Source organism: Dromiciops gliroides, chromosome 4 (genome assembly GCF_019393635.1).
Source record: "Dromiciops gliroides isolate mDroGli1 chromosome 4, mDroGli1.pri, whole genome shotgun sequence".
NCBI classification, from domain to species: domain Eukaryota; kingdom Metazoa; phylum Chordata; class Mammalia; order Microbiotheria; family Microbiotheriidae; genus Dromiciops; species Dromiciops gliroides.
Genome location: NC_057864.1, coordinates 236,974,555 through 236,990,404, shown reverse-complemented (window position 1 = coordinate 236,990,404; position 15,850 = coordinate 236,974,555). Strand labels below are relative to the sequence as shown.

The 15,850-nt window shown below is 40.3% G+C and overlaps 1 protein-coding gene across 2 annotated transcripts in view; it reads right to left on the bottom strand.

Annotated features, from left to right (window-relative positions):
- PIK3R5 (phosphoinositide-3-kinase regulatory subunit 5) overlaps window positions 1-12,236 on the bottom strand; it is a 95,192-nt gene extending 82,956 nt beyond the window's left edge. For both annotated transcript variants that reach the window (XM_043999985.1, XM_043999986.1), the window contains exon 1: window positions 12,109-12,236. The gene's annotated coding sequence lies outside the window, so the exon portion shown is untranslated. The remainder of the gene's footprint in view (window positions 1-12,108) is intronic.
- Window positions 12,237-15,850: the final 3,614 nt, after the last annotated feature.

The following is a 15,850-nucleotide window of genomic DNA, read 5'->3' as shown; positions in this document are numbered from 1 at the left end:
CCCAGTGCTCTCTATGCACCAAGACACCTAACTGTCTCCTGTAATTCTCTACTTCTGTGCAAAAATCATTCTACTTTTCTAGGCCTCAGGAAACAAAAAATTACAGCTGCCACATAAGAGCTTTAAGGTTTGCAAAATGCTTTCCATGTATCATTATTCCCATGTGATTCTCACACACCTGGGAATTAAGTACTATAAGTATCATTATGCCTTTTATAAATGGGAACAATTAGTCCCAGACAGGTTAAGTCACTTTCCCATAGCCACAAAACTGCTAAATGACAAGCAGCCGGATTGCAACTCAGTTGTTTCCAGCAAATACAATGTTCTTAGCCTTACACTGTCTCAGTTTGCTTGTCAGTTTCAAAGAAGCTTCATGTCCAAAGCTTGAAGGGACCCTTTAAGGGTCTGTGAATCACCCCACAACTCTTTTTTTTTTCCTTTTAGTGAGGCAATTGGGGTTAAGTGACTTGCCCAGGGTCACACAGCTAGTAAGTGTTAAGTGTCTGAGGCTGGATTTGAACTCAGGTACTCCTGACTCCAGGGCCAGTGCTCTATCCACTGCGCCACCTAGCTGCCCCCCCACAACTCTTTAGAAAGATCTCAGCCCTCTTTCGACTCTATAACAAATTGGTCCATCTCAGTCTCCTGGTCTGTGGGACATGAGTCATGGGACAATTGCTGGCTCATACAATACTTGAGTACCTCTCTCTCCTCACCACCCACCACAAGGAAATCATATTTGCTTAGGTCAACAACAAGCCTGTTCAGAACTGAAAAATGCAAAATACAAAATGCCACTGCTGTCCCCTTGCCCCACTTAACTCCACCCTCAGTTATCCAATAATTTGCAGGTGTACTTATTGGTTCAGTGACACGGCAAAAACACAACCAAAAACACAGAAAGTCAGAGACAAAAGGAACTTGAGTCATCTAGTTCAGCTCTTTCATTTTCCAGTCAGAAACAATGGCAACTAGAGGGGAAGTGACCTACTCAAAGTTCCCCAAGTTGTCTGTGACAGAGCTGGGGCTTGAGTCCAAGCTTCCTGAAACCTGCTGTGACAATTTGGTTTACAGCCTATCACTGATAAGTAGCACAACAGCCAAGGCAGAGAAAGGCAGTTGAATACAACAGAGGCATCCAAGAATGAATGAGAAAAGCTTTGTTTTGAAAGGATCTCCCAGGAAGGAAAAATTATGTAGATTGCTACACTGAAGGCCCATCAGCAAATGACCATGATGGTATCTGGGAGTGGCTAGATGCCTGTCCTGTCACTCTTCATTCATTCAACAAATAGGTTTTAAGGATCTAGGTGGCTCACTGGATAGAACACTGGTCCTGAAGCTGGGAGCACGTGAGTTCAAATCTGACCTCAGACACTGTGTGACCCGGGGCAAGTCACTTAAGTCCAATTGCCTTAAATACATGGGCCCATCTCCATGTCATCCTGATACATATCTTGGCACTGGACCCAGATATCTCTGGAGGAGAGAGTGAGGTTGGTGACCTTGCACAGCCCTCCCTCATTTAAATCCAATTCACTGCAAGTCATGACATCACCCCAATGTCATGGTCCTCCTTGAGAACAAAGGACAAGAGGGGCAGCTAGGTGGCGCATTGGATAAAGCACTAGTCCTAGATTCAGGAGGACCTGAGTTCAAATCCTGCCTCAGACACTTGACACTTACTGGCTGTGTGACCCTGGGCAAGTCACTTAACTAACCCTCATTGCCTGCCCCCCCCAAAAAAAGAACAAAGGACAAACAACAACAATTAAGTACCTACTGTGAGGTACTAAAGATGATACAAAGTTCTGGTAAGACAAGGCCCTTGCCTTTCCCATTACAAGCTAGTTGAAGAATAAGACACCAACCAAGGTAACTATAATATACAATATTACATTAGATTGTAAGCTCCTTGAGGACTAGGATTATCTTTTGCCTCTTTTATATCCCCGGAATTTAGCACAGTGCCTGGCATGCATTATGCATTTAATAAATGTTTGACTGATTGATTTGATTTGATTAAATTGATTGCATGACAAGTACAGTGGAGCGGTGAAAACAAAATGCTAGGTGAAGTCTGAGATAAAAGGTTCAACTGGGAAGATCAGACTTTAAAGTTTGGGTGGTAATTCAACAGGAGAATTGGAGGAACTAAGGATATTCCAGATAAGGCAAACGAGCAAAGTGCAGGGTATAGTGGAGAAGAGAAAGTTGTGCAGATGGGCTACAACAGATTATATGGAAGAGAATAATATGAATAGCTGGGAAAGGGAGGATGGTGCCAAATAGTGAAGGGCTTTGAGTATCAGGCAAAGTAATTTAAATCTACAGTACAGGCACTAGGGAGTCACTGATGATTTTTTAAGCAGGAGAATGACATAACTGGATCTGTCCATGTTCAATAGGCCTTCCTGGCTGTCCAAAGACCTCAGGGCCAGGCTTAACCACCAGAGGAATAGAATTCTACAGACATTTAAATCTCCCTTAAATCTCACCATTTCAGAACATTATGCTAATTTCAATGGAAGGCCACAGCTACTTGGAGAAGGCAGCTCTCCAAAATCAACCATATTCTTCTCAAATTTAGCAGCAAAACCTCTGATTCGCTCCTGTTATTCCATGTACTTTTATTAAGTCATCACTTATCCAGGGGTGGCTTATTGGCAATCTGAACTATCATTAAAATGCAGTCAACAACCTAGAAAGAAATTTTTTAAAGCGAGATCCTATGACTCTTAGAGCACCTTCACCTTATTTATAGATAAGCCTTGATCAGAGACTACTTATATTTCCTCTGTATAAAATGTTAATGTTTTCATATTTTACATTCCTAGCACTCAAAATATGTCTTTAATTCAACACACATTTATTAGCAACTACAACCTAAGAAGCTATACACTAAGCATTCAAGATACAACAACAAAAATGAACCAGGACCTGGCATCAACAACCTTATATCCTACTCTTGTTCACCTTAAGAGAGTAAGAGAAGGTAATTTGAGGGGGAAGAGAGCACCACAACTAAGGGGATCAGGAAAGGCTTCATTTAGGAAGGGGAACCTGAATTAAATTTTGAAGGACACCAAGGATTCTAAGAGGAAAAAGTTAAAAAGGGGGTGGAGGTCTGCATGTCAAAAGGCATGGAGATTGGAAATAGACTTTGGAAAACTGCAGGTAGATCAGTTTGTGTAGAACATCAAATATATGGGAATACTGAGAAGATGGAGAACAACATGAGAGACAGCTTGGGAAAAAATTCTCCCCTCACCAAGCCAAATAAATAAAAAAATAAGTCACCAAATGGGGCAAAAAATAACAATATGAAGAGAAAATTGAAAGGCCAACTCTTCTGCCTATGTTCTTGATGTCCCCTCCTGTCTTCTCTAGATGATTGCTTTCACTATCACCTCCCCCCTCCAATCTTCAGTCTCCACTTATCTACTGGTTCCTTCCTTGCTATTTATAAACATGCCCCTGTCTCCATCTTTGAAAACATATACATACCCACAAACACCCACACCCACACACCAACACACCCCTATCTTTCTCTTGAGCTTCAATTGTGCATTACAAACTGCTTATTGGACATTTCAAATTGGATAACCCATAAGCATTTCATATTCCACATGTCCAAAACAAGACTACCCAAAAAACACATGTCCTCCATTCCAAATTCCCTATATCTGTCAAGGGCATCATCCTTCTAGGCTCTGAGATCTACAACCTTAATATTTTCCTGGACTCCTCGCTCTTTTTCACCCCACATATCCAGATAGTTACCAAATCTTGTTATTCCTAGCTCTATAATAGTGTGTATTATACATACATACATACATACATATATATATATATATTCCTTGAAGTTTTTTTTAAACATCCCTAATGCTCGGCAGAGTACCTGAAACATAGTAAGCACTTATTAAACACTTGTGGATTAACTGAAAGAGCCTGGTACAAGGTACATTTATGGGCAAAATGCCTTAAAATTAGCTCTCTTTCCTGCCTCTATTTTCCCATCTTCCCCCCTCTCTGACACCATAGCCCATAGCCCCACTGGACTGTAGAGGCCTCTTGGGCCCTTCTAGCACCTGCAGCTTGAAGTGTGGCTTTCAGTATTAATCCCTTGACTGGGTCCTGAGGAAGTTCATTCCCAGGGCAAGTGGAAGTCTGTAACTCAGACAAAATTCCAAGGTTCTAGAGAAAGGAAAGGTAAGTAGGTGGGAAGAAGGGAGTTGCTTTGGAGAAGTATGTAGCCTTCAGAACAAAATTTTGGAGGAAGGATAGGCCCAGTAGTACAACACTGGCAACAACAATAACAACATAGGAGGAAATAGGCAGCCCAGAAGCAGTGAAAGCAAGTCCCAATCAAAAAGGCTTGTCAGAGCCTCCTCTCTCCCTCCCCCACATCCCCAGGACTGTTCTGTGGGATCCTCCCAAAACCAAACCTGACTAGTTCCAGAGTAAAACTAGGAAATGAAAAGTCAATCTCAGAAAAGAGAGTAAAGCCAAGAAGAATTAAACTGAGAAAGGTAAAGAATAGTTCCATCTACAGTGGCCTATCAGAGTCTCCTTTAATCAGTGTCTCACTGTCACTCCTCAAGGCCACAGATTATGTCAAACTCCTGTGATCTGAAAGAACATAGAAGAGGAAGCAGGGGCAGAGGGAGAGAAAGAAAAGCTCTGGCTTACAGGAGGGAAATGACTGTGAGATCATGTTTATAGCAAAGAAACCATAGATAAATCAACAGAATGATGGGTAAAGAAAGATAAAAGCTGACTAAGGAGGAGACATGAACCAGCAGTTTAAAAAAAGGAGTCATATCGATGAACAAGTATTTTGGAGTCAAAATTCCCAAGAGGAAGGTATTTATTTACTTATTTACTTATAATAAATTCTGCAAATCTTCTGAAATGTTTATTTTCAAGTGGTTAGGGACAGACAAGGGACAAGTGGTGCCATACATGCAGGGCATGAAGTCAGAAAGATCAGAGTTCAAATATGGCCTCAGACATTTACTAGCTGTGTGATCTTAGGCAAACCATATAACTCTGTTTGCCTCAGATTCCTTATCAAATGAGCTGGAGAAGGAAATAGCAAACCACTCCACAGCTTTGCCAAGAAAACCCCAAATGGGGTCATGAAGAATTGGGGATGACTGAAATGACTAAACAACAACAAAAAGGGACAGACGACCACAAACAGGGTGGAGGAATCCTGCTGTTCATGGTTTGGTTAACTTAAAAAAACAAACCTTTGCACACTGAGAGACACTGAGAAATCAGACAGCAATGGGGGAAAAAACAGAGGAAAAGTACATAAAATACATGAAATAATATTTAAGGGGCAAAATCTCATTCCCTTATTAGTAAATAAACATTATAGATGCTAAGATAATACAAAGGGGGCAGCTAGGCGGCACAATGGATAAAGCACCAGTCCTGGAGTCATGAGGACCTGAGTTCAAATCCAACCTCAGACACTTGACACTAGCCTGGAAAAGTCACTTAACCCCCAATGCCCCACATAACAACAATAATAATAATAATAATAATAATATTTTTAAAAAGGAACTCCTCTTGGGTAGGGAAAAGAGAGGAGGGGATGGGCTGGAGGGGGGGGGGAAGAGTGGAATTATCCAGGAAAAAGCTGGTCAGGACCCAAGAGAAGAGATGGAATAGAGGCACTGTGTGATTGTGGAAAGAGGGATGCTCTTAGGGCCAGGAAGACCAACCATTAACACATAAATTATGTGTGACCTTGGGCAAGCCACTTAGTTTCTCAGTGATCTATGCATTGGTAGAACACATTCCTTTCCAGAAAGAAGACAGGAGGGAAGAAAGGGGAAGAAACAAATATTTATTATGTGCCAGGCACTGTGCTAAGCACTTTATAAATATTATTTCATTTGATCCTCTCAACAACCCTGTGAGGAGCTCCCTTCACTAGTGAAATCAGATGTCCAGTCCTTAGCCTCCCCTCAAGAAATAGAATGGAATATCAAAACTTCAAAGAAATGAGGAAATATTTGTATGAAGTGACACAGAGGGAAATAAGCAAACCAAGAGAACAAAGGAATGATAATAATAATAATAATCTCCAAATTCAGGGGAAAAAAAAGAACTGTGGAGTATAGATGCTGAATGAACCATACTATTTCTTTTGTTTTTGGCGCTGATGTTTTTCTATTTTGAGGTTTTTCGTCATTGCTCTGATTTTTCTCTTATAACATGACTAATGCAGAAATATGTTTAATGTTATTATGTGTATGTATATGTGTGTGTATATATATAAAACCTATATCAGATTACCTGCTGTCTAGGGGAGGGGGGAGGGAGGGGAGGGAGAGAGAAAAAAATCTGAAATTGGAAAGCTTGTATAAACAAAAGTTGAGAACTATCTTTACATGTAACGGGAAAAAATAAAATACTTTATTAATTTTTTTAAAAGAATAATAATAGAAATGTTTTTCTGAGTGATATTGAGCAAAAAGAAAGGTTAAATGAATGAAAAAATATATTACTAAGAGCTCACTCTGTATCAAGTAGTGGATTAAGCACTAGGAAAGCAAACACAAAAGCAAAGACAATCCTTGGCTTAAAGAAGCTATATCTGGGTGTTTTTTTTTTAAATAAATTCTTTGATGTCTTTTGTTGTTTTTTTCTTTGTTACATCACCTTAATTTCCCCTAATAAACTAATAAACCTAAACTTCCCTCTCCTCCTCCCAGAGAGTTATTCCAAACAGTATTTTTACAGATAAAGAAAAAAATCAATATAACTGATCGATACATCCAAAAAATCCCCAAAATGTTAAATATACTTGTAGATCTACTTCTGCAAAGGAATGGTGCTGGCACTCTCCCTCTCTCTCTGCTCACTCCCTCTCTCTGTGTGTACAGACAAATTTAATCTTTGTAATTTTGCAGCATTTACTTTTGATATTTTTGTGGTCCTTTCCATTTACATTGTTGTTGTCATTGTGCATACTGGGTTTTGTTTTTGCTTTTGCTTTGCTTACTTCACTGTGTATTAGTAGATCTTTCCATGCTTCTCTGTGTTCATCAGTCATCATTTCTTTTAATTTTTTAAATGTTTTTCTTTGGGGGGGGCAGGTCAAGGAGCGTCAAGTGACTTGCCCAGGGTCACACAGCTAGTAAGTGTCAAGTGTCTGAGGCTACATTTGAACTCAGGTCCTCCTGAATCCATGGCCAGTGCTTTATCCACTGCGGCACCTAGCTGCCCCCAAGTCATCATTACTCACAGCATAGTGAGATTCCATTTTCACACACCACAATTTGTTTAGTCATTTTCCAATTCATGGGCATCTACTTTGTTTTCAATTCTTTGCTATCACAAAATAGCTATAAATATTTCCTTATGGGTTTTTTTGCTACAAATATTTTGGCATATATGGGGCTTTTTGTCTTATCAATAGCCCCCTTGGAGTTATGAGCCTAGTAATAACATTTTTGGATCAAAGGTTATGAACATTTTAATCCCTTAAAAAACATAATTCCAAATTGCTTTCCAAATTGGTAACATTGATTCTCAGTTCCACCAACACACTAGTGTGCCTATCTTCCCACAACCCCTCAAGCACTGACTATTCTCATCTTTTGTCATCTCTGTCAATTTATATTATATGGGTTGTTTTGAGTTGCATTTCTCTTATTATTAGTTATTTGGAACATTCTTTCATATAGTTGTTAATAGTTAGTAATTCTTCTTTTGAGAACTATACATATCCTTTGACCACTTATTTACTGGGTAAAGGCTTTTGGTCACACACACATCCATATATGTGTTAATTTTTAAAATATCTTATTAGAAACCCTTATTTGGAAAATCTGATAGAAAGACTCTTTCCCATTTGACTGGTTCCCCTCTTATCCTAGGTGTTTTAATTTTGTTTGTAAAGAAACTTCAGTTTCATGTAACCAAAATTATGTATTTTATGTCATTGCCTCTATCCTTTGGTTAAGACTACATCTCTTATCCATAGCTGTAAAGGTACATGATCTGCTTTTCTTCTAATTTTTATAGCATTATCTTTAATATTAAGGTCATGTACAGATTTAGAATATATTGTGAAAGAACTTAATGTGGGGAGACAATATCATGGGGCAATGGTGGACAGAGAGTAGTTATACCCTTTCATGATACAGTGATAGAATTAATTTGATTATGATTCCAGAACTGGAGAGCATAACATCTGGTAAGAAGAGCAACCCAAGGATCTCTGCTATCTATATATGTTCGGTCATTCATTTGTTCCTTCGTTCCTTCCTTCCTTCCTTCCGTCCTTTCTTTCTTTCGTGAGGCAATTGGGGTTAAGTGACTTGCCCAGGGTTACACAGCTAGTAAGTGTCAAATGTCTGAGGCCATATTTGAACTCAGGTCCTCCTGATTCCAGGGCCAGTGCTCTATCCACTGCGCCACCTAGCTGCCCCTGTGCTATATATGTTTATCAAAATTTCAAGACACTAAGCTTACTTAGAGGAATAGCAAAACACCATATGACTGAACCAGGATCTAAAAAAGATTCTAACAGAATATAGGGTAGCTAGGTGGCTCAATGGATAAGGCACTAGCACATGGAATCAGGAAGACCTAAATTCAAGTCTAACTTCAGACATTTCCTAGCTGTGTGACCCTGGGGAAGTCACTTAATCTCTTTTGCCTTAATCCGCTGGAGAAGGAAATAGCAAACCACTTAGTTATCTTCACTGAGAAAATCCCATGGACAATACTGGCATGCTATGATTCACAAGGTCATGATGAGTCAGACATGATTGAACAACAACATTAAAATGAAATTTACAAGGATAAAGGTAAAGTCTTGTACTTTATCAGTACAAGATGGGAAAGTCAAAGGGCTATCCAAAAATTCCTCTGAAAAAGATTAGGGGGTTTTAATGAACTGTGAGATAAATGTGTGTCACCAATGTAATATGGCAGGCTAAAAGCGAATGTAACTCCCTTCTCTCAATTAAATCAGGAGTATTACATTTCTTTGTAGGAATTGTATTTTAGAAAGCACATTGACAAGCTGAAGAAAGCCCAGAGGAAGACAACCAGCATGGTGAAGGACCTGGAAATCATTCTATATGAGATATGAGGCTCTGCTGAAGGAATTGGGAATGTGTAGCCAAGAGTAGTTGAAGACTCAGGGGATCAAAGAAGTAGATTTGTTCTGCTTGGCCCTAGAGAGCAGAACTAGGAATAGTGATGCACAAGTGGGACTAGAAGACCTCTGATTTCTATCACTCATGTTTGAAACCTTAGTGCCATCATCCAGTCATCTCTTTTATACCATATATCCAATCAGTTGTCAAATCTGGAAATTTCTTTCTCTTTAATACTTCTCAAAATGTCCCTTTTTGACCACTAACAGTTACTATCCTAGTTCATGCCCTCATCACTTCTCACTTGGACTTTTGTAATAGTCATTTAGTTAAATTTTCTGCTTCAAGTCTCTCCCCTCCAATCCATTTTCCACAGAACTGTCAAAGTGAGTTTCCTAAAGCTCACATCTGACCATGTCTCTCCCCACCCCCTTATCTCAACAGATTCCAATGGTTCCCTATTACCTCTTAGATAAAATGTAAACTCCTCTAGTTGACATTTAAAACTCTAACAATGATCAATTGCTTTCCCTCATATGCTCCATTTCCTATCTCAGCACCTTTCCATTGGCTATCCCCCATGCCCGAAATGCTCCCTCTCTCCTAACCTCCACCTTGTAAAATATATGGCTTTCTTTAAGACTTACCTCAAGAGCCACATTCTTTCCTGGTCCCCCCAAAAACTAGCGTGTTATTTACTAATAGGGATTCATAATTCAGGGTCTGTGACCTTGGAGTGTGTGTATGTGTGTGACACACACACATATAAAAATAGGAATTGCATAATAAATTTATATAAACAATTTACATATTCATTTGTACATATCATATTAAAATATGTACATATATTATACAAACTATATAACATTATGTAAATACATGGATATATTTCAATTAATTGGTTTTTATTGTAATCCTTTCTTAGTTTGTGTTGCATTTAAAAACATTATTCTTATATGGGGTCCATAGTCCAGACTATCAAAGGGATCCAGAGTAGAAAAAAAAAAACACCTAAAAACCCCAGATAAAGGATACTTCTTATCTACTAGGGCAGTGACATGGCTAAGTGGAGATAGAGTTCTGGGACTGGAGTCAGAAAGACCTCACTCAGGTCAAACCCTGCCTCAAACATTTAATAGTTGTGTGATCTTAGACAAAGTTACTAAACCTCAGTTTCCCCATCTGTAAAAAATGAGGATAATACTAGCACCTACCTCTTAGTGTTGTTGTGAGGATAAAATGAAATAATATTTGCAAAGTACTTAGTATAGTACCTATCATATTAGTAGAGTGCTAGGCCTGGAGTCAGAAAGACTCTTCCTGAGTTCAAATCTGACCTCAGACATTTAATAGCTGTGTGCCCCATGGCAAGTCACTTCACCCTGTTTGCCTCAGTTTCCTCATCTGTAAAATGAGCTGGAGAAGGAAATGGCAAACTACCCCAGTATTTTTGCTCAAAAAACCTCAAATGCAGTCATGAAGAATTGGACATGACTGAAAAACAACTGAACATCATTAGCTATTATTATTACTTTGTATTTAGCTTGTATGTACCAATTTATTCCTATTAGAATGGAAATTTCTGGAGAGCAGGATACAATCACTGTATCCCCTGTATATCCCACAATAACTACACATAGTAAATGGCTTAACAAATACTTGTTGATTGTTGATTCTGGGATGTAAGCACAGTTAGTAAGGACATGATCTGGCATTTGTTCTGACTTCAAATCCAGTGCTATATAAATGTTAGCTATTAATGACAGCAACAACAATAATTTCCTTTATACCAAGGGAGAGGAAGGTTTGCCCACCTAGGCAAAGGCACCTATCCTTTTAAAGTCCGTGGCTTTAAGGAACTTATCTCCAGAAAATCCCAGTTCAAATGCAAAAATGTCACTAGGTTGGGAGACTACATTAAGTAAATTACAGAATTATAGCTTTCCTGAACTAAAAAGGAACTTCAGAGATCACTTGGCTGCTCTAGGGCTCAGTTTCCTCACGTGTAAAGAGTTTGATATTGGACTCGATGATCGGTAAATTTCTTTTTTTTTTTTTTTTAGTGAGGCAATTGGGGTTAAGTGACTTGCCCAGGGTCACACAGCTAGTAAGTGTTAAGTGTCTGAGGCCGGACTTGAACTCAGGTACTCCTGAATCCAGGGCCGGTGCTTTATCCACTGTGCCACCTAGCCGCCCCGGTAAATTTCTTAACAGCTTGTACAGTGTACAGTTCTATAAAATGCTACTAGTCTGTGAGTAATGACTCTTAAGTCAGGGACCCTGGATTCAAATTCTTCTTTCAGAATCTTACCTTACTACCTTACTTGGGGCTCCCAGCACTAGATCTATGATCCCATGATGTTTTAACTATTTTACAAGTTGAGAATTAGGCTCTCAGGGTTATGGTAAATTTAGATGGAAACACAGGCTTGCTGATTGTGGATTATAAAAATTAAAAAGGAGTTTTAAAGATAAATTTGGCCTTCTAACAATTCTGCCTAACTATATTCCACGCCTCTACCTTCCCCCCTCCGCTCCGACCCCACCCCCGACATATTCACACAAGGCTTGTTAACTAACTTTGGACCACATCCTGTACTTTTCAGCTCCTCTTCCTTTTTCTTCCTTAAGTCTCCCCTTCCTCCTGAATTCAAACATTCAGTCTGGGCTCGTGGGGGCCTGAGCCACTGTTTCATCAATTACCCTCAATTGGAGAGTCCTGTTCATGTAATTTAATTTGCTAAGCTTTATATCTATACCCAGACATGCATTTAAAATAGAGGCTAAATTAGGCGGTGGCGGGGAGAGGGGTGAGGGTGTTTAAAGGCAAGTCCCCTAAATCCTCGGTCCTCTAGTCTCCAGCCTCCATCCCCTCCCCACTGTTTGCACTTATCTGCCACCACCGGCCCTGATCTAGTCCCCAAGACCTGCTACCCCGGGCACCAGGCCTCGGGCTCGGCAGCCCTCGCCAACACACCTGCTGCCCTGGCCGGGCACTTTGCCCATCCTCGAGGTGGAGCGCCTCCTGGCTCGTTCTCTGGTTACAGGCTGTGTAGCTGCGCTTCGACCCCCACCATAGCTCCGAATCCTGGCTAAGGATTCCAGTCTCCTCCTGCAGGCAACTGCCGCCGGCCCGGTCTGAATTTCGGGGGCGGGGGCATCTAGCCTGGGGCCAGACCTTCCAGCCCCACCCAGTCGTCCTGTCTCGCCCCGGAATGGGGCGGAGTGGAGCTGACGGGACTCCTGGAGCTTTCTTGTGCCACGCCCAGAGTTTAAGCTTCGGGTGTTCACTGACTACCCTGATGGGGAAAAAGAGGCCCCAGTTAGCGGAACCCAGTCCTGACTCCCAGGGACTTTGGGATTCTGTGTTCTGCAGCTGCCCTATTTCTAAGCCAATCATCCTTCCCCCCTCCCCCACCCCCGCCAGTCTCAGGAAGGTCCCGCTCCCTCTGATTTAGATGCAGCAGGGAAAATAACTGGGAAGACACTTGCATGGATCCATCTGTCAGAGTAAAAGGACCACCAGCATCCCTAATCCCAAGACCCTAAGAAGCGGGATAGCTATCCCAAGAACTTTTGAATAGTTGGGTGGGGTCACCCGAGAGAATGTTTAGTGTAGGGGGAGAGTGATAAGGAGAGAAAGAGGAAGCTAGAGAATCTGCTTCCTTCTACTCCTGCCCAGCTCCCCCACTTCCTCCTACCACTTCCATTTTCTTTTAGTAGGTGCATTTTCCATCTAGTACACTTTGCTTCCCTCGTAACCAACCCAACCCCTCTCTCTTTTCTTACTGCAGTACCCTTCAGCTGGACGTGGAGTCCAGAGACAAGTGCGACTCCCTGATTTGCCACTAAATTGCTGCTCAGCATTCCCCTCTTTGGCCTCAAAATGAGATTAGACTAGATGATTCTCTTTCCCATCACCATGCCCATCCCAGTCCCGGCCACAGCTGTAGCTTCTCTCATGGCTTCTAAACATTCCTGGATATCCAGGGATATATCCAGGAATATCCTGGAATATATTTTGGAAAACATCCAGAAATACAGAGATCCCAAAGACTCTGTGATCTGCTCTTCACAACTTCAGCACAACAGTCTTATTTCAAAATGCCCCATTTTTTTATCATAAAAGTATTTTATTATTTTCCAGTTATATGTAGAGATAGTTTTCAACATTTGTTTTTATAAGATTTCTAGTTTCAAATTTTTCTCCCTCTCTCTTCTCTCTCCCCCTCCCCAAGACAGCAAGCAATCTGATATGGGTTATATATGTACAATCACATTAAACATATTTCTGCATTAGTCATGCTGTGAAAGCAGAATCAGAGAAAAAGGGAAAAACCTCAAAAAAGAAAAAAAAAGTAGAAATAGTATGGTTCAATCTGCATCTAGATTCCAGTTCTTTTTTTCTGGATTTAAAGAGCATTTTCCATCAGGAGTCCTTTGGAACTATCTTGGATCATTATATTGCTGAGAAGAGTCAAGTATATCAGAGTTGATCAAGAAACAATGTTGTTGACACTGTGTACAATGTTCTCCTGGTTCTGCTCATCTCACTCAGCATCAGTTCATGTAAGCCCTTCCAGGTTTCTCTGAAATTCATCAGTTCATCATTTCTTACAGAACAATAGTATTCCGTTACATTCATATACCACAACTTGTTCAGCCATTCCCCATTTGATGGGCATCCCCTCAATTTCCAATTCCTTGCCCCACAAAAAGAGCAGCTATAAATATTTTTGTACATGTGGGTCCTTTTCCCTTTTTTATGATTTCTTTGGGAAAAAGACCTAATAGTGGTATTGCTGGGTCAAAGAGTATGCACAGTTTCAAAATGCCCCATTTTGTGGGAAAAAGGAAAAGTTACTGTTACTGATGATTCTCTGGTAGAGCCTGCCTGGGGTCTGTGTCAGTGTGATAGCAGGGTTGGACTCTACTTCAACCCATCAGGGCCCCCCTTAATCTGTCTTTGGTTGTAAAATAATCTCAGCCCGTCTTTTTGTAGGTTTTGTTGCTCCAGGGGTTATTTTATTACTGTTTTGGGGGTAATTGTGTTAGGAGCTCTGTTCATTTAATGTCTTGGCTCCAGCCCGGAAGACCAAGTAACTGTTACTGATGACTCTCAAAGAGAAAAGCTAAGCTATAAAGAGGTTAAGGCATTCATGGGGGAGGTCTCATCCTTAATACACACCCTAAGCAAATGAACCCATTAACTGTAGGAAAACTGAATCTAGGGTTGGAAAGAAGGTCAGAGTTCATCTAATCCAATCCCTTTATTTCACAGATGGCAGAACTGAAGCCCAGAAAGATGAATACTGAGTTTAGGGGTTTCTTTGTCTAAAGCTAAGTCACTTGAGGGCTCTGAGATTCAGGTAATATGATAGGGGCCAACACTGATGAGCTCTCAGAGGCCTTCTCTTTTCCCCTCCTTGCACCTCTGTCATGGCTGATGCTGGTATATCAGAGAGCTAGACTGAGATAGAGAGCTCAGAGAAGCCAGGATACTTCTACATTTGTGCCTCCATTTTTCAAAGCTATGTGTCAGTGAAAAGGATAGAGAGCTATATCTTTCATAACTACAAAGTTAAAATAAGGCCAGTCCTTTACCTAACATATAGCTATGTATTCCTACCCATATGCTTATCACAATGCTCTGCACACAGTAGATGCTTAATAATTGTTTGTAAGAGGTAGTGTGATGTAATGACAAGCTCCATAGATTTGGAATCAGAAGATTGGGGGGTTTAAGTCCTAGGTGTTCTATGCTTGTATGACCTTAAAAGGTCATTGAACCTCTCCTGACTTCAATATCCTCATCTGTAAAATAATGGGGTTGGACTTGATCATCTCTGAAGCCTATTTTGAGCTCTATAAAACATATGATGCTATTTTGTATCAGAGGATACCCACAGAGCTATCTAAAGGAAGTGATACTTCATATTTCAAAACAGGCAGAGACAGTATACAACCATCCCCTTCAGTAAAATTAAACAAAGGTAAGGGAGCACTAGTTTATACTACAACTTTAGTCCAAGATTTCCAAGGTCAACCATGAAGTTATTATCTGTAGAAAAAGCCTAAAGATGTAGACTTATATAATTCTTCTTTTCCTACTACATTAAATAGCAGAATCATAAAGTTTTGGAGTTGGAAGTGAACATCTGGTTCAACCCACACCCAAAAAAGAATCTGCAATACAACGTCTGGAATAAGTAATCATCCAATCTCTTTTTGGTTGATTGATTAAGTAATCTCTCACATGTGTTCAGTGTTGTTTCATCCATCATATCTTTTTTTTTTGGTGAGGCAATTGGGGTTAAGTGACTTGCCCAGGGTCACACAGCTAGTAAGTGTTGTACCCTCCTGAATCCAGGGCCAGTGTTCTATCCACTGTGCCACCTAGCTGCCCCACCCCCAATCTCTTTTCAAAGGCTTCCAAAGACAGAATAATCACTACCTCCTGAAGTAGCCCATTCTAATTATGATAGATAGCTCTACTTGTTAGGAAGTTGCTCTGATATCAAGATAAATTTACCTCTTTGCAACTTTTACTTATGGCTCCTGGGCCCATATAAAATAAACCTAATATATTTCCCACTTGAGCCCTGAAAAAACTCAAAGACAGCTATCATGACTCCTTTAATTCTTGAAAACAAAACAAACAAACAAACAAACAAAAAAAAAAAACAGGCAAATACAACTTCCCCAAAAGAGGTGGAAAC